General features: G+C 47.0%; 1 protein-coding gene across 13 annotated transcripts in view; it reads left to right on the top strand.

The window, feature by feature from the left end:
- The window catches only part of pak5 (p21 protein (Cdc42/Rac)-activated kinase 5), a 458,196-nt gene that overhangs the window by 199,659 nt on the left and 235,121 nt on the right, over positions 1–23,416 (top strand). For 3 of the 13 annotated variants that reach the window (XM_072506279.1, XM_072506285.1, XM_072506276.1), the window contains exons 2-3: positions 11,483–11,548; positions 11,736–11,778. The exons of 5 other annotated variants lie outside the window; for them this stretch is intronic. The gene's annotated coding sequence lies outside the window, so the exon portion shown is untranslated. Of the gene's footprint in view, positions 1–11,204; positions 11,372–11,482; positions 11,549–11,735; positions 11,779–23,416 lie in introns of those variants that run through there. 5 more of the 13 variants (XM_072506321.1, XM_072506307.1, XM_072506298.1 and 2 more) reach the window with 3 other exon arrangements.

Raw genomic sequence — 23,416 nt, 5'->3', positions numbered from 1 at the left:
CATCCCAATTTTGCAAGTGAATTAATATCTAAGATACATGGTAATACTTGATGTGCCACATCAGACATGATGACCAGACTGGATGCACATGAAGTGTCATCATGCTCCTCTTATACCAGTGCCACAGGACATTTTACATTCAACTAAGCAGTGAACTTAAGCTTTTATATCTCAACGAAAATGAAATGAAATGAAAATCACTTATTGTCACAAGTAGGCGTCAATGAAGTTACTGTGAAAAGCCCCTAGTCGCCTGTTCGGGGAGGCTGGTACAGGAATTGAACCGTGCTGCTGGCCTGCCTTAGTCTGCTTTCAAAGCCAGCGATTTAGCCCTGTGCTAAACCAGCTCAAGTAAAAGTCATCATCTCGATGCTGCACTGGAATGTCAGCTGGGTTTACATGTTTAAGACTTAATGTGACCTTCTGGCTGAGAAGTGAGAGAGAGCTACAACTGAACTGACGCGCTGATACACCATGACATATTGATCTGGTAAAATGCTGTAATTCAAGACTTGATTTAATGGGATTACAACACTGCTACAAATGCAGAAAATGTTTTAAAGTTCATTAAGTATTGTAAACGTTAAAATGCTTTTCCATTCCACAATTGGAGGTATGTTACGTATACATTTTCAATGAGCATAAAATAAATAAAAATACATCAACTTCACTTGCAATTATAAAATAACCTGCCAGAAAGCCCCGAAAGACGTGCTGTTAAGTAATTTGGACATTCTGAATTCTCCTTCCTTGTACCCGAACGGACACTGGAATGTGGTGACTAGGGAATTTTCACAGTGACTTCATTGCAACGTTAATGTAAGCTTCCTTGCGACAATAATATAGATTATTATTATTGAGAGGATCTAACCATTGGCCCTTGACAGTCAGTGACATTATTGTCGCTGAATCCCCCACTATCAACATCCTGGGAGTTACCATCGATCAGAAACTGAACTGGACTAGCCATATAAATAGCATGGTTACAGAACAGGCTAAGGGCTAGGAGTCCTGCTGAAACCCCCCTACCCCCGCAAAGCATACCTACCATCTACAAAGCGCAAGTCAGCAGTGTAATGGAATAAACTCCACTTGCCTGGATGAGTGCTGCTCGAACAACACTCAAGAAACTCAGCATCATCCAGGACAAAGCAGTCTGCATGATTGCTGCCCCCTTCTACAAACAGTCTCTCCTTCCACTGCTGACGAACAGTAGCAGTAGTGTTTACCATCTACAAGATGCTCTGCAGAACCTCACCAAGATTCTTTAGGCAGCACCTTCCAAACCCATGAATGCTACCAACTAGATGGATGAGGGAAGAGCAGCAGATATCTAGGAACACCACCACCTGGAGACTTCTCTCCAAGGCATTCACCATCCTGATTTGGAAATATATTGTTGTTCCTTCACTTTCGCTGGGTCAAAATCCTGGAATTCCCTCCCTAACTGCACTGTGATGAACCTTCACCTCAGGGACTGCAACGGTTCATGAAGGCAGCTCACTACCACCTTCTGAATGGCAATAAATGCTGGCCTAGCCAGCAAAAGCCACATCCTGCAAAATTAAGAAAATAAAATTCAGCCATGTCACTGGCTTAACAACGCAAAGTGACAGCACAATCCTCTGGGGAGCTGGGTTCAAATCCCACCACGTCAAATGGCGAAATTTGGAATTTGATAAAAATCTGGCATTAAAAGTTTTAGGTAGCACAATGGCACAGTGGTTAGCACTGTTGCCTGACAACGCCGGGGACCCGGGTTCGATTCTGATTTTAATAAGGGCACAGGGAGTCCACACCGTGTAAAAATAATAACAGTTTTATTTACAAACAAAATATATACACTTCCCGGTAGACCCCTACCAGGTTCCTTCTGGTCGGTGCCTTTTGGCAGACTTTATATATACTGAGTAATTGAGATGCCCTGCCCCTAGCGGGGTAGCTCGTACTCCGCAAGAAGCATGGGGAAGATGAGCATTCCCACCCAGTTGGTCCCATGAAGGATATTACGCCAATTTTTGATTACTATGTGGTGTTTGTATGTTCTCCCCATGTCTGTGTGGGTTTCCTCCGGGTGCTCCAGTTTCCTCCCACAGTCCAAAGATGTGGAGGTTAGGTTGATTGGCCATGCTAAATTTCCTCTTAGTGTCCAAAGGTTAGATGGGGAATTTTCCTTACTTTAGGGTGCTCTTTCGGAGGGTTGGTGCAGACTCGATGGGCTGAATGGCTCTTTTTACACGGAACTGGGTGGAATTTTGATGAAAAGCAGAGGTGAATGTTAGAGGAGTAGTTTACCCCGGAGTGGTATGTCTTCTGACCACCAGACCCAGCAGAAAACTGAGAGATTTGGCTGGAAAGTTGAAACAGTCTTGTGCTGCACAGACGGTCTCTTCCAACATGCAGGCGGGGGAGGGGCAAGCTAGAAAGCCCCAAATACAGGAATTGATGGCTTTTATCAAGGAGGAATTCCATAAACCGAGGAAAGAAATGTGTGAAGATCATGCAAAGACCATTGCAGAAGCTGTGGCACCCCTGAAGAGTTCTCTGGAATGGGTGGAGAGAGGTGTTTGGAGGTGCAAGGGTCACAGATTTGGGAGATCGCAGGAGTGATCTCGGACCACAGTGATACGGTAGTGGCTCTGGAGCCGGAGGTGGGGCTCCTAGGAGACCTCTGTAAAACATTGAGGGCAAAGGTGGAGGAGCAGGAGAATACCTCGAGAAGAAAAAACCTGCAAATAGTTGGCCTGCCTGAAGGAGTGGAAGGTGTTGAGTGCCACGAGGTACGTCTCGAAGGTGCTGGCGGGGCTGGTGGCAGAAGGGGTGCTAGATAAGGCGCCTGAAGTGGACCGAGCACATAGGTCCCTGCGGCAGAAGTCTAGAGCTGGGGAGCCGCTGCGGGCGGTGATCGTGAGACTTTATTAACTTGTGGAGAAAGAGAAAATTCTACGGTGTGCCAGGGAGACGGGTACCTACGACTGGGAGGGAAATAACATCCAAATTTATCAGGACATCGGAGCCGAGTTGGCAAAACGGCAGACAGGTTTCAACAAGGCCACGGCGGTGCTGTACCGGCGGCAGATCAGGTTTGGGGTGCTCTACCTGGTGAAATTATGGGTGACGTTCGGAGGCCGGGAGTATTATTTCAAGACCCCAGAAGCGGCCGAGCATAAACTGGGGGAGAACTGAGTGGACAATGCTTGGGAACCAGGGTGCTGGCACTTTGTAATGGTTGGGAGCATGTTTGAAGTGGGTGGAGGGAATGGAGGATTTTTGCCTTTTTTTGAGGGGGGGGGGGGGGGGGGAGGTTTGCTGTTCAATGTTGAGATTGTAAGGAGTTAGGGTGAAAAGTTTGTGGGAATGGATGTTCCCATCCCCCTCCTGTTTTATGGGACTGTTTGTGTTTAACATTTGTTTGTTTGCTTTTGGAGATGGCTGCCTGGAGTTCAGGAGAAGTCCTTGTTTGGGTGGAGGAGGGTAAGGTCAGCAGGGATCCTTCTTCCTTAAGCTGAGGAGTTGGGGGGGGGGAGAGGGAACGGGAGGTCATCAGGAAGTGCCTTTGGGAAGGGGCAGCTGCGCTAGCAGGTTATGCTGGTGAACGGAAGTGAGGTGGTGGTGGAGAAGGCCAAGAGGTTGTGGCCGGGAGGGAGGAGGCAGAGGGGAAGTGGGGGGGGGGGGGGGGAAGGTTTCTGCGACGTGGCAGGGGGTGAGAAATGACATGGTCAAGGGAGGAGAAAGGGGCCATCTGGGATGGGCTAGGTATAAGGTGGAATTAAGTGGGTGGGAGTTAAGTGGCGAAGATAACAGACGGTAGAGGGAATTGGAGGCGCAAGCCTTCGGTAAGGTTGGTAACGTGGAACATCCGGGGACTGAATGGGACGATTAAAAGGTCACGGGTGTTTGCGCGCCTCAGGAGCTTGAAAGCGGGGCTTGTCTTTCTGCAGGAGACTCACCTCCGTGTGAAGGACCAGGTTAAGTTAAGGAAGGGGTGGGTCGGGCAGGTTTTTCACTCGGGGGTTTGTTTGAAATCGAGGGGAGTGGCGATTTTAGTGAGCAAAGAAATGGGATTTGTAAGTGCGAAGGAGGTGAGGGATCCAGGTGGGAGATATGTGATTGTGAGTGGGGTATTGGAAGGGGCACCGGTAGTGTTGGTAAATGTGTATGCTCCAAATTGGTATGATGTGGGTTTTATGAGGGGGTTGCTGGCAGCAATCCCGGATTTGGCCATGCACCAGTTGATCATGGGAGGAAATTTTAACTGTGTCCTAGAGCCGAGGGTGGATAGGTCGAGCCCCAGGTCGATGGGTAGAGTACAAATAGCGAGGGAGCTGGGGGGCTTTATGGAGAGAATGGGAATGGTGGACCCATGGCATTTTCAGAACCCAGGGGGAAGGGAGTATTCCTTCTTTTCACATGTCCATAAGGTGTATTCAAGGATTGACTACTTTGTAGTGAGTCTGGAGATTTTGGGTGGGGTGGAGGGGGCAGAGTATGCGGGGATACTTATCTCGGACCATGCACCCCACTGGCTGGAGATCTCGGTTTAGAACAGGATGAGAGCAGAGGCAGGCATGGAGGTTTGACTCAGGGTTGTTGGCGGATGGAGATTTTTGTGATAAGGTGCGGTTGCCGATTAGGGATTATTTGGAGTTGAATCAGAATGGGAATGTGTCGGCGGGCATTTTTTGGGAAGCACTGAAGGCAGTGGTCCGGGGAGAAATTATTTTATTTATGGTTCATGCGGATAAGGAAAGGAGGGCGAAACATGACTGTCTAGTGAGCGAGATAGTGGAGGTGAACAGGGAATATTCGAGGGTGCCCACCGTGGAGGGATTGGTGAGGAGGAAAAAGTTGCAGGGGCAGTTTGATTGGCTGACAACGGGGAGGGCGGTAGGGCAACTGCGTAGGGCAAGAGGGGTGCAATATGAGTCTGGGTAGAAGGCGAGCTGCATGCTGGTGCACCAGCTGAGGAAGCAGGCTGCGTCCAGGGAAATATTGAAGATACGGACTGGGGCTGGGGATGTGGTGTCGGAGCCAGGGAAGATAAATGAGGCATTTAGAGAGTATTACCAGAGACTTCATGAGGTGGTTCCAGGGGGAGGGGAGGGGGACATGGGGCGGTTTCTGGACGAGCTGGAATTAGACCAGGTGGAGGAAGCAAAGGGGCAGGCGTTGGAGGAGCCCCTGGGGCTGAGGGAGGTGCTGGATAGTATCAGGGGTATGTAGTTGGGGAAGGCCCCTGGGCCGGATGGGTACCCAGCAGAATTTTATAAGGAATTTGCGGCGGACCTGGCACCACATCTGTTGGGGGTGTTTAATGAAACACTGGAGAAGGTAGAGCTGCCGGAGACGATGAAGCAGGCAGTAATCACACTAATCCCAAAGAAAAGGAAGGATCCGGTGGAATGTGGGTCGTATAGACCCATATCACTATTGAACATGGATGTGAAAGTATTGGCTAAGTTGTTGGTGGGGAGGATGGAGGACTGTGTCCCGGGGGTGGTTGCAGAAGATCAACCAGGCTTCGTGAAGGGCAGGCAGCTCGCGAGTAATATAAGACGGCTGTTGAATGTGGTGATGAATCCGTCGGGGGCTCTGGTACCAGAAGTGGTGGTGTCCATGGACGCAGAGAAGGCATTTCATCGGGTGGAGTGGCGGTACTTGTTCGAAGCTTTGGGAAGGTTTGGGTTTGGGCCGAGATTGGTGGCATGGGTGCGGTTGCTGTATGTGGTGCCAAGAGCGAGGGTGAGGACAAATGATATGAGCTTGCAAAGCTTTGACTTACACAGGGGTACAAGGCAGGGGTGCCCACTGTCGCTGCTGCTGTTTGCACTGGCCATAGAGCCATTGGCGATGGCTCTCAGGGGGCCAGCAGAGTGACAGGGGATAATGAGGGGACAGAGGGAGCATCGGGTGCGCTCTATGCCGATGACCTCTTGCTGTATGTTTCGGAGCCGTTGGAAAGTATGGGAAGGATTAGGGGCCTGTTGGGGAGGTTTGGAGGGTTCTCGGGGTATAAGCTAAAATGTAGGGAAAAGCGAGGTATTCCCGGTGAATGAACTGGCACAGTGGGCTAATTTAGGGGGGGGATGCCATTTACGGTAGCTAGGGATAGGTTTAGGTATTTGGGGATTCAGGTAGCGAGGGAATGGACGGGGCTCCATAAAAGTGGAACTTAATGAAGCTGGTGGAGAAGGCCAGGAAGGATCTTAGGAGGTGGGATACACTGCACTTAATGTTGGCAGGGAGAGCCCAAGTGGTGAAGGTTAATATTCTGCCAAAGTTCTTGTTTATCTGTCAGGCTCTCCCGATCTTTATACCAAAGGCCTTTTTTCGGAAAGTGAACATGATCATCTCGGACTTTGTATGGGCGGGGAAGATGCTGAGGATGGGGAGGAGCCTGCTACAGCGGCAGAGGCAGCGTGGGGGGGGGGGGGGGGGGGGGGGGCGTTGCCGAACTTGCTTCATTATTGTTGGGAGGTGAATGCGGACAAGGTGCAGCGGTGGTGGGAAGGAGAAGGGGTTGTGTGGGTTAGGATGGAGAAGGAGTCTTGTAAGGGGTCTAGTTTGAGGGCTATGGTGACGGCAGCATTGCCAATGGCTCAGAGTAGGTATTCAAGGAGCCCAGTGGTGCAGTCCACGGTGAAGATATGGAATCAGCTGAGCAGACATTTTAAGATGGAAGAGATGTTGATGCTAACGCCGCTGTGCGAGAATCATGGTTTTAAGCCGGGGGTTCTCTAGGTTGCTGGGATACACCCAGCTGGAGCGACTGCTGCTTCTGGATGTGGAAGGGGAGGGAAAAATTGGGGATATATATAGGTGGCTGGGGGAGCAAGGTGGTGAGCGGGTGGTGAAGATCAAGGAGAAATGGGAAGCGGAGTTGGGAATGGAGAAGAATTGGGGAGTATTGAGTGAGGCACTGCGAAGGGTAAACAGGACCTCCTCTTGTGCAAGGATGAACCTGATACAGTTTAAGCTGGTGAGAATGAGAGTTCTTTCACGGGGTAGCAGATGAGTGAGAGGTGTGAGCGGGGGCCAGTGAGTCACGCGCATAAGTTTTGGGGTTGTGAAAAATTGGGAAGATTCTGGGCAGGAATGTTCGCGGTCTTAGCCAGGATAGTGGAGGAGGAGGTGGACTCGGACCCTTTAGTGGCGATATTTGGGGTTTCAGAGAAGCTGGAGCTCATGGAGAGGAGGAAGGCCGACGTCATGGCCTTCGCCTCTCTGATTGCACGGCGATGTATTTTGCTGGAGTGACGGTCGGCATCGCCACTGGGGGGTAGCGGCTTGGTTGGGTGACCTGTACAACTTCTGCGGTTAGAGAAGGCAAAGTAAGGTCCCCAATCAGGAACAACCATAGGTTCACCCCAGGAAGAATGGATGGAGGATTTCAGAGCTGGTACCAGTTGGGAATTAGGAGGGTGGGAGATTTATTTATAGATGAGACTTTTGTGAGCTTGGGAGCATTGGAGGAAAAGTATAAGTTGCCCCGGGGAAATTTCTTGAGATATATGCAGGTGAGGGCGTTTACTAGACAACAGGTGAGGGAATTTCCGTTGCTCCCGACACAGGGGATACAGGACAGGGTGCTTTCAGGGGTGTGGGTCGGAGAGGGCAAGGTGTCAGAGATTTACCGAGAGATGAGGGAAGAGGGGGAGGAGTCGGTGGGCGAACTAAAAGGAAAGTGGGAAGAAGAACTAGGGGAGGAGATAGAGGAGGGTATGTGGGCTGATGCCCTAAGCAGGGTAAATTCCTCTTCCTCATGCGCCAGGCTTAGCCCGATTCAATTTAAGGTGCTACATAGAGCACACATAACGGGAGCAAGATTGAGCAGGTTCTTTGGAGTGGAGGACAAATGTGGGAGGTGTGGCGGGAGCCCGGCAAACCACGCACATATGTTTTGGGCGTGCCCGGCAGTGGAAGGGTATTGGAAGGGAGTGACGGGAGTGATTTCGCGGGTGGTGAAGGCCCGGGTCAAACCAGGCTGGGGGTTAGCTCTATTTGGAGTTGCGGAAGAGCCGGGAGTGCAGGAGGCGAAAGAGGCCGACGTTGTGGCCTTTGCGTCCCTAGTAGCCCGGCGCAGGATCCTACTCATGTGGAAGGAGGCGAAACCCCCCGGACTGGAGGCCTGGGTAAATGATATGGCGGGGTTCATTAAACTGGAGCAGATAAAGTTTGCCCTGAGAGGATCGGCTCAAGGGTTCACCAGGCGGTGGCAGCCATTTCTCGACTACCTAGGGGAATGTTAGAGGGAAGACAGATGACCAGCAGCAGCAAAGGGGGGGGGGGGGAGTTAGTTTAGTTTAGGTCAAAGATAAAGGGGTTTTGTTACTTGTGTATTGTTAAAAATTTCTGTATTGTTATTGTTGCGTTTGCTTTGTAAGAGGGGAAAAATTGTTGTTTGGGAAAAAAAATTCAATAAAACATATTTTTTTAAAAAGAGAAGGAAAAGTACGAGTTAAGAGGCTCAGCGGGGGAGTTTGAGAAAAGGTGGGGGATGTTTGTGACCGTGTTTGAGGAGCTATTCGTCGTTGGGGGTGTGGGTGATGGGGAGAGGGGTGTGTGAAAAAGGGGGAAAATCTGTACAGACTGTATAGTTGATTGTTGGGAAGTATGTTTCCAGGGGTGTTTACTTGCTGTAACCTGCTTTGATACAAGTTTGTAATAAAATACGTTTTCAAAAAAAGACAGTTTTCAAAAACCATGGGTCTTAAAGAAGTTGTATTTGCATAAGCATTGGACAATGTTTGGGGAATATTTATGTTCCCTCTTTTATCAAAATTCTTTGTTTATTTTTTACCTCTGCAGATTTTTGGGTTTCCACAATTTATTATTCAGTTAGGCAGGTAGGTCATATGTGCTTAATATTCAGCTGATAGGGCAGCACGGTGGCGCAGTGAGTTAGCCCTGTTGCCTCATGGCGCCGAGATCCCAGGTTCAATCCCGGCTCTGGGTCACTGTCCGTGTGGAGTTTGCATATTCTCCCCGTGTTTGCGTGGGTTTCGCCCCCACAACCCAAAGATGTGCAGGCTAGGTGGATTGGCCATGCTAAATTGCCTCTTAATTGGAAAAAATTAATTGGGTACTCTAAATTTATTTTAAAAAAATATTCAGCTGCTGCTGCTGTTCTGCATGTGAACTTTTGGGAATAAAACAGGCTAACTTGTCCCCCAATTCTGGGCATTTCACTCTGAATTACCTCCTACTCAGTAGGAATAAACAACAACACCTCCTCCACAATAGTCCTCAATACCGGGGCCCCACAAGGCTGCGGACCTAGCCCCTACTCTACTCCCTGTACACACATGACTGCGTGGCAAAATTTGGTTCCAACTCCATCTGTAAGTTTGTTGACGATACGACCATAGTAAGCCGGATCTCGAATAACGACGAGTCCGAATACAGGTGGGAGATAGCGAACCTAGTGGAGTGGTGCAGCGACAACAATCTCTCCCTCAGTGCCAGCAAAACTAAAGAGCTGGTCATTGACTTCAGGAAGCAAAGTACTGTACACACCCCTGTCAGCATCAACGGGGCTGAGGTGGAGATGGTTAGCAGTTTCAAATCTCTAGGGGTACACATCACCAGAAACCTGTCCTTGTCCACCCACGTCGACGCTACCATCAAGAAAGCGCAACAATGCCTATACTTCCTCAGGAAACTAAGGAAATTTGGCATGTCCACATTAACTCTTACCAACTTTTACAGATGCACCATAGAAAGCATCATACCTTGCTGCATCACCGCCTGGTATGGCAACTGTTTGGCCCAGGACCACAAGAAACTTCAGAGAGTCGTGAACACAGCCCAGTCCATCACGCGAACCTGCCTCCCATCCATTGACTCCATCTACACCTCCCGCTGCCTGGGGAAAGCGGGCAGCATAATCAAAGACCCCTCCCACCCGGCTTACTCACTCTTCCAACTTCTTCCATCGGCAGGAGATACAGAAATCTGAGAACACGCACAAACAGACTCAAAAACAGCTTCTTCCCCGCTGTCACCAGACTCTTAAACGACCCGCTTATGGACTGACCTCATTAACACTACACCCCTGTATGCTTCATCCGATGCCAGTGCTTATGTAGTTACATTGTGTACCTTGTGTTGCCCTATTATGTATTTTCTTTTCATGTACTTAATGATCTGTTGAGCTGCTCGCAGAAAAATACTTTTCACTGTACCTCGGTACACGTGACAATAAACAAATCCAATCCAATCCAAACAGGAATTAGCCATTCCGTTATATCACACGCTTTTGAAATTGTTGATTAGTGCCCCACACAGAGAGAAGCTATGTAATTGCTTGCTGTGTTGTATAGTAAATCTCTCCAAGGGAGAAGTTGACTGGAGAGATGCTACAATGAGTTGTTCACTCACAAGACAGCATATTTGTCATAGCTTGGTATTGGCAGATTCCAGCTCTTAGGTTTTCAACTAGAAAAAAAAATGAATATTTTTGTAGCCAAAGTAAATCCATTTGATTTACATCATGGTCCTTCTGAGACTGTACAAAATGATGATTCACTGAACTTTCCAAATACACTGTAATGTTCAGAATTATGAAACTATTACAGAAAGATTCATTGTATTGAATTCCATGAATACATATACATAAAATGCCGTGTGCAAGTGAGCATATAAGCTTTTGTTCCTTTCCCTCCCCCACAAGAAAGTGTTCTGTTAAAGAGAAACAAATATGGCTGAAGCGCAATCTTCCTTGCATTTATTTAGCATAAAATTATAAGTGATCTTTCATAGTTTGTTTCGCTAATCCATGGAGCTGAATAATCAGAATACCAGTATAGAACTCTATTCTGCATCTGCTGCTTAATTCCCAGCCACAGTATCTCATCATACTGCAGAGTCTGGGGAAATCCAGTGGAGAAATTGCCTGAGAGGGGAAAGTTAATTACTCCAATTTAAACAGGCTCTTCTCAATTGCTGTCGTGTTTATATTTGTGTACTTTGAATAAAATCAAAATAAAACAAAAACATTGATATCACAATTCATGAAGCAACCGTGACTGTATGGTATGTGTTGAGTGACCTCCCTTGAACTGCTTCTCACACATTGGTTTGATGCAGCCTGCCAACACATCAGCTGGTTTGGTAGCAGATTCATTTGCATCCAGAACTCCCAGTTAAGGGCATTGTACTAATTGTGTGGGTTCTTTTCTTTTAAAAACAGAACATAAACAGATGTCTGTTGTGTGTTTCCTTTTATCTTATTTGGTTCTATCTTTAATACCACCTGACTAATTCTGTATCTGAACCTTTCATTTATTGAGGAATTGCGTGAATCTGCTGTCTGGAAATGACCATCACTGCTGTAGTGTTGCCAGAGAGAGCAGCTTTGACTGTGAGGAAGGTACTGTGTTCAGTGGTATAATATGGTGCATAGATCATCAAGATAAATGGCAGGCAACATATTCTGTTTCACACTGTCTCATGTGGAATTCCTGATTTTTTTTTTTTGCAGACGAACTGCAGTGTAGGGAAGCTGTATAAGTTCTTTTGTTGATACCTGTTTTCCAGCAATATTGAGGTAAGTATTTTGTACAGGAAAAAAATATTTACATGAGGTATTTAAATAATGTCTGGCTGAATTATTTGCAGTTGAAACAGTATTTTACTGGCATAATCTGCCCTTTTGTACTGATTTATAATGTATTTCATAATGGTTCCTCTGTCAGTGTTGAGTGTTTTTAAAGTATTTTAATGATTTGTTTCAGTCCTGTTTCTTGAACACCAATGAAAAACACACTATAAATTAAGGTAGGATAATATAAAATAATGCAGATTTATTTTGCCTGGAAAATGAGCATGAATAGTATAATAAATTTTAGCCTGTGTTTTCTTTCAGCTTTCACTCTTGATAGATACGGTACATTTATTTATGTTGACATTATGAAGCTAATCATGGCTTTTGGATTGTGTAAAGGAGCTTGTTGGCAGGATAAATGTTAAAATGTTTATTTGCCTAATGCTTCCATAACTATATTTCATCAGCTTTAATTTTAATTCTGTTATCATATTTGTAAGAGTCAGACAATTCTTTTAAAAACAGTGAGGGATAGGGGTAATATTTCTGTTGAGGAACATTTTTGGTGAAGTATTGTATCAGTGTTAACCAAATGTAACACAAGAATACGTACAACACGTACACATACATACACAGAGACAAACCAAAACCAGAAAATAAATCATTATTTCCTTTGGGAAATGTACAACAGCAGACAGCTCTAAGATGTTCCAGCAAATACAGCAGAACCTTGTAGCTTCCCCATGGGTATTACCGGCGATATGGCCGAAGGCCAGCCTGAATATATGTGATGACAGTACTACAAAAGAGAACTTTATCAAAATCATTGACACTAAGGCCGTTTATCCATATTTAGTAGAGTCAGCCTGTTTTTCAATCTGCATTTCAATTCGTCATTGATAACCTCCATCAAAACTGGTCTTTTGGCACTGTTACTAGCACAATTCTGGACAATGCTCTGTTCAGGTCCTTACCAGGTATTCATTTAATCTCAAACCCAGATGTCCACATTAGGGAATAGAAAATTTGAGTTTATAAATCAGGTTCTTGGCTGCTCTCAGGTTGCTCAGTAGGTTGTTGCCACCCTTGTTGTTGCTTAGTACCTTGCTATCACCCACTTACATTGTCACGTGCCATGTTTTCACTGTTCCTTACTACCACCTCCTTCTATTGCTCGGTACATAATCTTATCACCTTTCTGTGTTGTTCAGTTTCTCATCCCTGGTGCTGTTTACAGCAACTGAGATTTACAGCGCACAGATCCATCAGATTACTGCTGTGTGTTACCTTTCAACCTCGGGGAACTAAAAAGCAAACTAGTCAGCAACATTGATATGCTTAGCGCCTCTCTCCCAGGCCATAATTTTTTTATTTCTCATTTTCTTTAGTTTTACATGCTATTGTGATTTCTTTGAGCACTTCCATCTTGTGTTATGGTGGTGCATCTTGGTCCATTGAGCTGGCCAATGAAATTGAAGACTTTCCATGTAATATTTCCGACTGGTCAGGACTGAGGAACTGTATTGTCTTTCAACTGTTCTAGCTCATTACTTGAACACTTTTTTGTTTAAAATATTTGGAATGCTTAAGAAATGTGGTTTATGTAATTTTTCAAAACGTTTATGCAGAAAATTCCAGAAAACCGATCCATGTATGTTTGGGGCTTGGCCATTGACTGTTTTAAGTGAAGCTAGGGTAAGAGGGAACGGAAGAGTGAAGCTATTCTCAGATGACCTGAGAATTGCGCACACATGGTTCTCCTAGTAGGCAAAGCACACATCACAAGCCACCAAGACTATGCAAGCATATATCAAATTGCTCTTTTCAATTCCAAAGTTAACAACCAGAAACTAGCAACTGCCACAATGTATCAATCCAAAGTTTTTTTCCAATATTTTTTGTGGTACCGTGTTGTTTGTTGAAACAACCAAACGCGCATTAAAATAGAATATCTAATAAAACAACAACACCAAAACTCTTATAATTTGCAAAAAATATGTCAGAGCTTACCTATAAAATGACACAACAATTGCTGAAAATCCAATAAGCTTTCCCTCAGAGGCTCATCCTTTCTCTGGGGCCTAAACATTCCTGTTTGCTTTCCCTTCATTGCTGCCTCTGAATTTACTCTTTTGCCTTTCTGGCCTTTGTGTCTGCCGTGTTTCTGGTCCAGACTTGGACATCGAGCGAGATTCAAGGCTGGCTCCAACATTATCTTTACACACTGGAGCTTTACAGCATCCATCTTCCCCAACCCCAGTGATTGCACAGTATTCAATACCACTCGCGCTCCTCAAATACTGAAGCAGTTTGTGTACATGTGCTGCATATGGATAACATTTAGACTTGTATGATGAGTAACAGCTAATAATCGTGCCAGACAATGACCACCTCGAACAAGAGAGAATTTAACTATCTCCCCTTGACAATTAGCATACCTGAATCTCCCATTATTGACATCCTGGGGGCTACCATTGACCAGAAACTGAACTGAACCAGTCTTATAAATATTGTGGCTACAAGAGTAGGCTAGAGGCTGGGAATTATCTGGTGAGTAACTCACCTCCTGACTCTTATAAGCCTGTCCATCACCTACAAGGCACAAGTCACAATTGTGAAGAAATATTCTCCACTTGTCTGGATGAGTGCAGCTCCAACACACTCTAAAAACACATCACCATCAAGGACGAAGCACCCCACTTGATAGACTTGAGAAACATTTACTTCCTTAACCAATGCAAAATGGCAGCGGTGTGTATCATCTACAAGACCAGCACTTCTTTGACAGGTCCTTCCAACCCCTGCTACCACTTAAAAGGACAGAGGCAGCAGCTACATGGAAACCCCACCACTTGCAAGATCCCTTTCAAACCACACCATCCTAATTGGAGCTATATTGCCGTTCTTTCATTCTGTGTCAAAAATCTGGAACTCCCTCCCTAACAGCACTTTGGGTGTACCTGCATCACACGGACCTATGGGATTCAAGAGGGAGGTTCACCACCACCTTCTCTAGAGCAACGCCATTGACAGCAAGGCCGCATTTGACCGAGTAGTATCAGGGAACTCCAGCAAAACTGGAGCCCATGGGAATTGGGGGAAAAACTCTCCACTGGTTGGATTCATACCTGGCACGGACGAAGGTCAGTCATCTCAGCCCCAGGTGCAGAGTTCTGTTGCAGAGTTCCCCAGGGCAGTGTGCTCCCCCAAGCATTTTTAGCTGCTTAATCAATGACCTTCCTTGCATCATAAGGGCTGAAATCTTCCTTCTTCCTTCGTGGCTGGGTTTTTCCAGTGCAGCTAAAAGTGAATGGAGTTTTGGCTGGAACACCAAATTTTCTGTTCGCAACAGGTCCCACCACGACGAGATGATAATCTTCATTGTCACAAGTAAGCTTACATTAACACTGCAATGAAGTTACTATGAAACTCCCCAAGTCGTCACATTCTGGGTACTGTTCAGGTACACAATTAGGGGGGGGGGGGCAGCTTCAGCCAATCAGACACTAATCTACACTGCACTTTTAACTGGAAAACAAACAGAATTAGATTTATCACTGGCCTTTAGTGGTTACCTAACTGCACCAAATTACCAAGTTTCAAATTCTCACTCCAGCTGTGTCTCTTGACCAGCGCAACGCTTACTAAGTATGCTTTCTGTCTGTCTTTTATACAGACTTTAGAATGACTCACTACTTAAACTTCAATGAGAAGAATACAATGTGTACCTTTGTGCCCCTAAACAAGCCTCAGGTGACTGCCAGATAACTGCCTCTCAGCAATTAGGGTGGGGGCAGCTTCAGCCAATCAGACACTAATCTACACTGCACTTTTAACTGAAAAACAACAGAATTAGATTTATCACTTACCTTTCCTGGTTACCTCACTGCACCAAATTACCAAGTTTCAAATTCTCACTGTCTGTGTCTCACTCACTCAGGATGTGTCTCTTGACACAGCCTCCTACAAGGACAGAGCTTACAGCTTACAGCACAGATCCTCACCATGTGCTGAGTGCATAGACTGGTTCGGACAGGCATAGGTCTTTAGTTTAATCTAACATCATGTTAACCCACAGTGAAAGTATGTTCAACAGTTTCTAACTTAATAAAATAGTGTTGCACTATTTTTAAGTGTTGGTGGCTGTCTGTGTTCCACGGATCCAGAGCACCCAACACATCATGATACCAGAAGTTGAGGGATATTAGAACTTCTTAGACCTACCTGCAAGTGATCTGTCTTCCACCAGCATACAGACATCCTGCAAAATGGACAGCGTCCGCCCGCCGCCGCCGCTCCGCATCACCGGTAACCTGGGGGCCAACAGGAAGATATTCAAACAACGCTTCCAGCTCTACCTGGAAGCCACAGACCGGGAAGATGCCTCGGACACCAAGAAGATCGGTCTTTTCCTATCCACGGCCGGGGAACATGCCATCCACATTTTCAATTCTCTCATCTTTGCTGATGATGAAGATAAATCAAAATTCAAGACGGTCCTCCTCAAGTTTGACACTCACTGCAACATAGAGGTGAATGAAAATTTTGAGTGCTATGTATTCCAACAACGTTTGCAGGGTAAGGATGAACCTTTCCAGTCCTTTCTCACCCACCTCCGCATCCTTGTGCAGTCCTGTAATTACGGGCCCACCTCCGACTCCATGATACGCGACCAGATCGTTTTTGGTGTTCAGTCGGACCCCCTACGCCAGCAGCTCCTCAAGGTAATGCAGCTCACCCTAGCGACCGCCATCGAGACCTGTGTGCTACACGAACACGCCACTAGTCGGTATTCCCACATCCAAGCGGCTGAAACGGCGCGGCAAGGTCCCCACGAGGCAGAACGGGTCCAAGCGGTCGAGCAGCTCCAGGGCTTCAGCCTGGATGAGGGCGGCCATTTCGCGCGCTTTTCACGGACTCCCGTGCTTGTGCGCACCGAACGAGGGGACGGCAACGTCGACGAACGTACTGCGCAGGCGCGCACCATGTACGACTGCACCGCGCATGCGTGGTGGCGCAGCGAACGTACTGACGCTACAACATGCGGCAACTGTGGCTCCGCCCACTTAAAGCGATAATGCCCTGCCAAATCCCGACAATGCCTGTGATGTGGCAAACTTGGCCACTATGCTGCTTTATGCAGATTAGCTCAGCCTGCCAATTCGTATTGCTCCGGCCAGCCTCGCAGGAATGTCCGGGCCATTCAATCCACTGTCACCGAGTCCGATGCGGACCTACTACCCGATATTGACACCGAGGACCCGAAGGCACCTTTTCGAATCGGTATCGTTACAAAAAACAGGGTGTCTCCGAAGCAAACAATAAGACCAATCACCAGTTAGAGCACACTCACTATAAAGACAGGGGGCATCAGAGTTCCCGCTCATTCGGGATGCAGCCTCCTACAAGGACAGAGCTTACAGCACAGATCCTCACCATGTGCTGAGTGCATAGACTGGTTTGGACAGGCATAGGTCTTTAGTTTAATCTAACATCGTGTTAACCCACAGTGATATTATGTTCAACAGTTTCTAACTTAATAAAATAGTGTTGCACTATTTTAAGTGTTGGTGGCCTGTATGTGTTCCATGGATCCAGAGCACCCAACACATCAGACTCCACCTTCCCTACATCAGTGCTTGTGACTTCTGGCCTCCATTTCCACCGTGTTTGCCTTAAAAAAAACATGAAACACCGGATCCATTTGCGTATTGCCCTCTCTGTATTGGACAAAAGCCAATGTAATTGTTTCTCCGGCATCCAAATGTATATGTACCTCCTCAGTTTCCACCCTCCCCACAAACAGATGCTTCTTATGTGTAAAAATAATATCGCCAATTGTACAGAGTTGCTGTTGTTTAGCTAGTGCATAGTACCCTACCAGTTTTTTTTCTTTCTTGTGTGTTTTCTTCTCTTCATATATATTATTCTGTGGACATAACGGTAAATATACTTTGTTCAAAAACCCAATAAAAAACATTTAGAAAAATAATATGAAGAGATAGAAGTTTAATAGATCAGTGAAAGAACATTTATTTCAGAGCAACATAGGAAATGTGATATCTGAAGACAGCTAAAGATGGCATGCATGCTGAATGTAAAAGAGGGTGGCAAAGAATTAAGAGAATGGGACAGAAATATTGACAGTTTTAGGAAGAGAATTTATTTTCCATGAGCAATGCCACAGGAGAGCAATTATCAGTCACTGAACTTTCTGTATCTTCTGACACACCATAATAATCGTTGGATCTCTGCCAGTATTTTTTTGAAGTAAATTGAACTGGCAATTAGTCAGAAACATTTCACATTCCACCAAATGTTTCCATCTTCCATGATTCATTTCTTATTTTAAGTAGTTATCTGGTCTTTTTTGTGCAGAAGCATTTGGGGTTTTGAATAAAGATAATATTTACCAATTGGTAGGTACATTTTAAAATATTACTTGAGCAATATCGGATCCGGTGCACTTGCAGTCACACTCAATTCTTGCAGAAAATTTGAAATGATGTCTGTTTCTTGGAGCTATTCAGTATGATGCGCTAATTTCTTAGAATTTGCCTTGATTTGCTGGAACACTAATTATGTTATAGGAAATCATAGTGATTCACTGTGACACTTCCATTTCCTCCCAATTTGCTGTACTGTTCCTATTCCTTATAGATAATTGTCACATTTCTGTTCAACTTGCTACTGTGCCAGGAGAGAATTCTATTGCATTAATCATCCACCATGTCTTTTTAGGGGTATACATGCATTGACCATGTAGTTTTTATATTAAGCAGCGAAAGGTTTTCTGCAATTGTACGCACTGCATGTATTTTTAAAAAAAGAGAGCTGGTCATCAAATATTGCAAGTTGCAGGACTGCATGAACTGTGACAGATAAATGCCCAACCTGCAAACCCATCAAGTGTGTTGCAGCTAGCTTGTGTTACTATCAATCATGTACAAGCACCTTTTGAAGATATGCATTTTAATTTGTAACTTGAATGTATAATAAATATGGGAAACTGATTGAACTACGGTTCATGTGAGGAATTGACATGACTCAGCAGTAACTGGAAGAGCTTGATGGGGGCATGTATTTCGAGCATACACCTGATAAATGGTACTGTTGTGTTGGATTATCCTATAAGCTTCCTTGAGATGAAGGAATCATCACTTGTTCTCAGGTCATTTGAGTAATATACGCAAGTGCCACATGCTGCCAGACTTTCATTTGTAGGTCAGCACTGGTGACCTGGTCATCTTCAATTCAGACAGCTTGGCGGCAGCTAGTTTCGGCAAGGGGTCTCAAACAGGCGTCAGGCCACCTATTTTTATGCGTAACGGATTTGACAGTAGTTTCAGATGCCAGTCCTTGGTGCCAATATGGGAGCTTATACCTGCATGCCAGGTGGCTCACTGAATGTAGGAGAGAAGCTACAGATTCACTTTGGTGTGAAAATATGCTTTCAGCTTCTGCAGCAAATGATTGTCTAACCTGTGGGAGGTTTGAAATAATTCTAAATCACCTGGCATGTTGAAGGGTTGAAATATTCCTAATAATAACCTTTATTAGTGCCACAAATAGGCTTGCATTAATACTGTAATGAAGTTACTGTGAAAATCCCTGAGCCGCCACACTCTGCGCCTACTCAGGTACACAGAGGGAGAATTCCGAATGCTCAATTCACCTAACAAGCACATCTTTCGACTTCCGGGTGCGGCGATGACCAGCTGAGTCGCACGTTTCGGCAGCTCCCTGTGAAACGGACTTTTGGGCTCTTGATAGGAGCCCCAACGGCAATTTTAACGGCTGAAAACACCGTGCGGTAAACCAGAAGGGTGTTCCCCCTGGACACGGATGGAAAAAGGAGAGGAAAGTGGCCGGATTGCAGCGGATCCTTTGGAACAACGGCAAGGAAGGCAAGCAGAAACCAAGATGGCGTCGGAAGGTGGCAGTTTCATATGGGGCCCTGAACAACAAGAGTTTTTGAAACGCTGCGTGGAGGAGATAAAAAAGGAAATGAAGAAAGAGTTGTTGGCCCCGATATTACAGGCGATTGAAGGGCTGAAAGAGGAACAAAAGACCCAGGAGCAGGAGCTTCGGGTCGTGAAGGCGAAAGCAGCTGAGAATGAAAACGATATACAGGGCCTGGTGGTGAAGTCGGAGATACAGGAGGCACACCAGAAACGATCTGTGGAGAGGTTGGAGGCACTGGAAAATAACGCAAGGAGGAACAACTTGAGGATTCTTGGCCTTCCTGAAGGTGTGGAGGGGGCGGACGTCGGGGCATATGTGAGCACGATGCTGCACTCGTTAATGGGAGTGGAGGCCCCGACGGGTCCGTTGGAGGTGGAGGGAGCATACCGAGTTATGGTGCGAGGACCGAGAGCAGGAGAAGCTCCCAGAGCCATAGTGGTGAGATTTCTCCGTTTTAAGGATAGAGAAATGGTCCTTAGATGGGCGAAGAAAACTCGGTGTAGTAAATGGGAGAACGCGGTGATCCGCGTCTATCAAGATTGGAGTGCGGAGGTGGCGAGAAGGAGGGCGAGCTTTAATCGGGCCAAAGCGGTACTTCACAAAAAAAAGATAAAGTTTGGAATGCTGCAACCGGCAAGACTGTGGGTCACATATCAAGGGAGGCACCACTACTTTGAGACGGCGGATGAAGCGTGGACTTTTATTGTAGAAGAAAAATTGGAATGATTGGACTACGAAAATGAACGTTTGGACAAAGTGGTGGGACGAGTGGGGGGGGGGGGGGGGGGCGAAGAGGGATTGTATTGTATGATTAATCCTGCGGTATGGTAACTTTTCTTTCTCCCACAGGTGGTGATGGGGGGAGGTGGGGAGGGAGAGGAGATGGGGCGTTGGCCATGGGAGGCGGGGCCGAGGGAGAGGCGCGGGCTTGGTTCCCGCGCTATGATAATTATGGCGGGAATAGAGAAGCAGGAAGGAGGGGGCACCGCACGGGGCGAGCCGTGATCACGGGGGGAAGCCGAGGTCAGCCAGAGTTTGCTGACTTCTGGGAGCAACATGGGGGGAGTAATTACGCTAGCGGGGGGTCTAGCGGGGGGGGGGGAGGGGGGAATTACTGGGTTGCTGCTGCTGGGGAAAGGGGGGAGTGGGTGCGGGAAAGGATGGGCGGGGGGGCACCGTCTGGGAGAAATACAGCCGCGTGGGAACTGGGCGAGAAGCTGGAAAAAGATGATGGCTAACCGGCAAGGGGGGGGGGGGGGGAAGCCCCCCAACTCGGCTGATCACGTGGAACGTGAGGGGGCTTAACGGGCCGATAAAGAGGGCACGAGTACTCGCACACCTTAAGAAACTTAAAGCAGATGTGGTCATGTTACAGGAAACGCACCTGAAACTGATAGATCAGGTTAGGTTGCGCAAAGGATGGGTAGGGCAGGTGTTCCATTCGGGGCTGGATGCGAAAAACAGGGGGGTGGCTATATTAGTGGGGAAGCGGGTAATGTTCGAGGCAAAGACTATAGTGGCGGATAACGGGGGCAGATACGTGATGGTGAGTGGCAAATTACAGGGAGAGATGGTGGTGTTGGTAAACGTGTATGCCCCGAATTGGGACGATGCCAATTTTATGAGGCGAATGCTAGGACGCATCCCAGACCTAGAGACCGGAAAGCTGATAATGGGGGGAGACTTTAACACGGTGTTGGAACCAAGGCTGGATAGGTCGAAGTCCAGGACTGGTAGGAGGCCGGCAGCAGCCATGGTGCTTAAGGATTTTATGGAGCAGATGGGAGGGGTGGACCCGTGGAGATTCAGTAGACCTAGGAGTAAGGAGTTCTCGTTTTTCTCCTATGTCCATAAAGTCTATTCACGCATAGACTTTTTTGTGTTGGGTAGGGCATTGATCCCGAGGGTGAGGGGAACGGAATATACGGCTATAGCCATTTCGGATCATGCCCCACACTGGGTAGACTTGGAGATAGGGGAGGAAACAAGAGGGCGTCCACCCTGGAGAATGGATATGGGACTAATGGCGGATGAGGGGGTGTGCTTAAGGGTGAGGGGATGCATTGAAAAGTACTTGGAACTCAATGACAATGGGGAGGTTCAGGTGGGAGTGGTCTGGGAGGCGTTGAAGGCGGTGGTTAGGGGGGAGCTGATATCAATAAGGACACATAAAGGGAAGCAGGAGAGTAAGGAACGGGAGCGGTTGTTGCAAGAACTTTTGAGGGTGGACAGACAGTATGCGGAAGCACCGGAGGAGGGACTGTATAGGGAAAGGCAAAGGCTGCATGTGGAATTTGACTTGCTGACCACAGGCACTGCAGAGGCACAATGGAGGAAGGCGCAGGGTGTACAGTATGAATATGGAGAGAAGGCGAGCAGATTGCTGGCACACCAATTGAGGAAAAGGGGAGCAGCGAGGGAAATAGGGGGGGTGAGAGACGAAGATGGAGAGACGGAGCGGGGAGCGGAGAGAGTGAATGAAGTGTTCAAGACATTTTATAAAAAATTGTATGAAGCTCAACCCCCGGATGGGAGGGAGAGAATGATGGAGTTTTTGGATCGGCTGGAAATTCCCAAGGTGGAAGAGCAGGAAAGGATGGGATTGGGAGCACAGATCACGGTAGAAGAAGTGGTGAAAGGAATTAGGAACATGCAGACGGGAAAGGCCCCGGGACCGGACGGATTCCCAGTTGAATTTTACAGAAAATATTTGGACTTGCTCGCCCCGCTACTGACGAGGACCTTCAACGAGGCAAAGGAAAGGGGACAACTGCCCCCGACTATGTCAGAAGCAACGATATCGCTTCTTTTAAAGAAGGAAAAGGATCCGCTACAATGCGGGTCCTACAGACCAATCTCCCTCCTCAATGTAGATGCCAAGGTCTTGGCCAAGGTAATGGCAATGAGAATAGAGGAATGTGTCCCGGGGGTGGTTCATGAAGACCAAACTGGGTTTGTGAAGGGGAGACAGCTGAACACGAACATACGGAGGTTGTTAGGCGTAATGATGATGGCCCCACCAGAGGGTGAAACGGAGATAGTAGTGGCGATGGATGCCGAGAAAGCATTTGATAGAGTGGAGTGGGATTATCTGTGGGAGGTGTTGAGGAGATTTGGGTTCGGAGAGGGGTATGTTAGATGGGTGCAGCTGTTGTATAGGGCCCCAGTGGCGAGTGTGGTCACGAATGGACGGGGATCGGCATATTTTCGGCTCCACAGAGGGACAAGGCAGGGATGTCCTCTGTCCCCATTACTGTTTGCACTGGCGATTGAGCCCCTGGCGATAGCGCTGAGAGGTTCCAAGGGATGGAGGGGAATACTTAGGGGAGGAGAAGAACACCGGGTATCTTTATATGCGGATGATCTGCTACTATATGTGGCGGATCCAGCGGAGGGGATGCCAGAAATAATGCGGATACTTGGGGAGTTTGGGGATTTTTCAGGGTATAAATTGAACATGGGAAAGAGTGAGCTGTTTGTGGTGCATCCAGGGGAGCAGAGTAGAGAAATAGAAGACCTACCGTTGAGGAAGGTAACAAGAGACTTTCGTTACCTGGGGATCCAGATAGCTAAGAATTGGGGCACATTGCACAGGCTAAATTTGACGCGGTTGGTGGAACAGATGGAGGAAGATTTCAAGAGATGGGACATGGTAGCATTGTCAATGGCAGGGAGGGTGCAGGCAGTTAAGATGGTGGTCCTCCCGAGATTCCTTTTTGTGTTTCAGTGTCTCCCGGTGGTGATCACGAAGGCTTTTTTCAAAAGGATAGAAAAGAGTATTATGGGTTTTGTTTGGGCCGGGAAGACTCCGAGAGTGAGGAAGGGATTCTTACAGCGTAGTAGGGATAGGGGGGGGCTGGCACTACCGAGCCTAAGTGAGTATTATTGGGCCGCTAATATTTCAAT

This window comes from Scyliorhinus torazame, chromosome 1, assembly GCF_047496885.1.
Source record: "Scyliorhinus torazame isolate Kashiwa2021f chromosome 1, sScyTor2.1, whole genome shotgun sequence".
Classification (NCBI taxonomy): Eukaryota; Metazoa; Chordata; class Chondrichthyes; order Carcharhiniformes; family Scyliorhinidae; genus Scyliorhinus; species Scyliorhinus torazame.
Note: the sequence above shows the minus strand (reverse complement) of the source record. Positions and strands in the feature narration are given on the sequence as shown.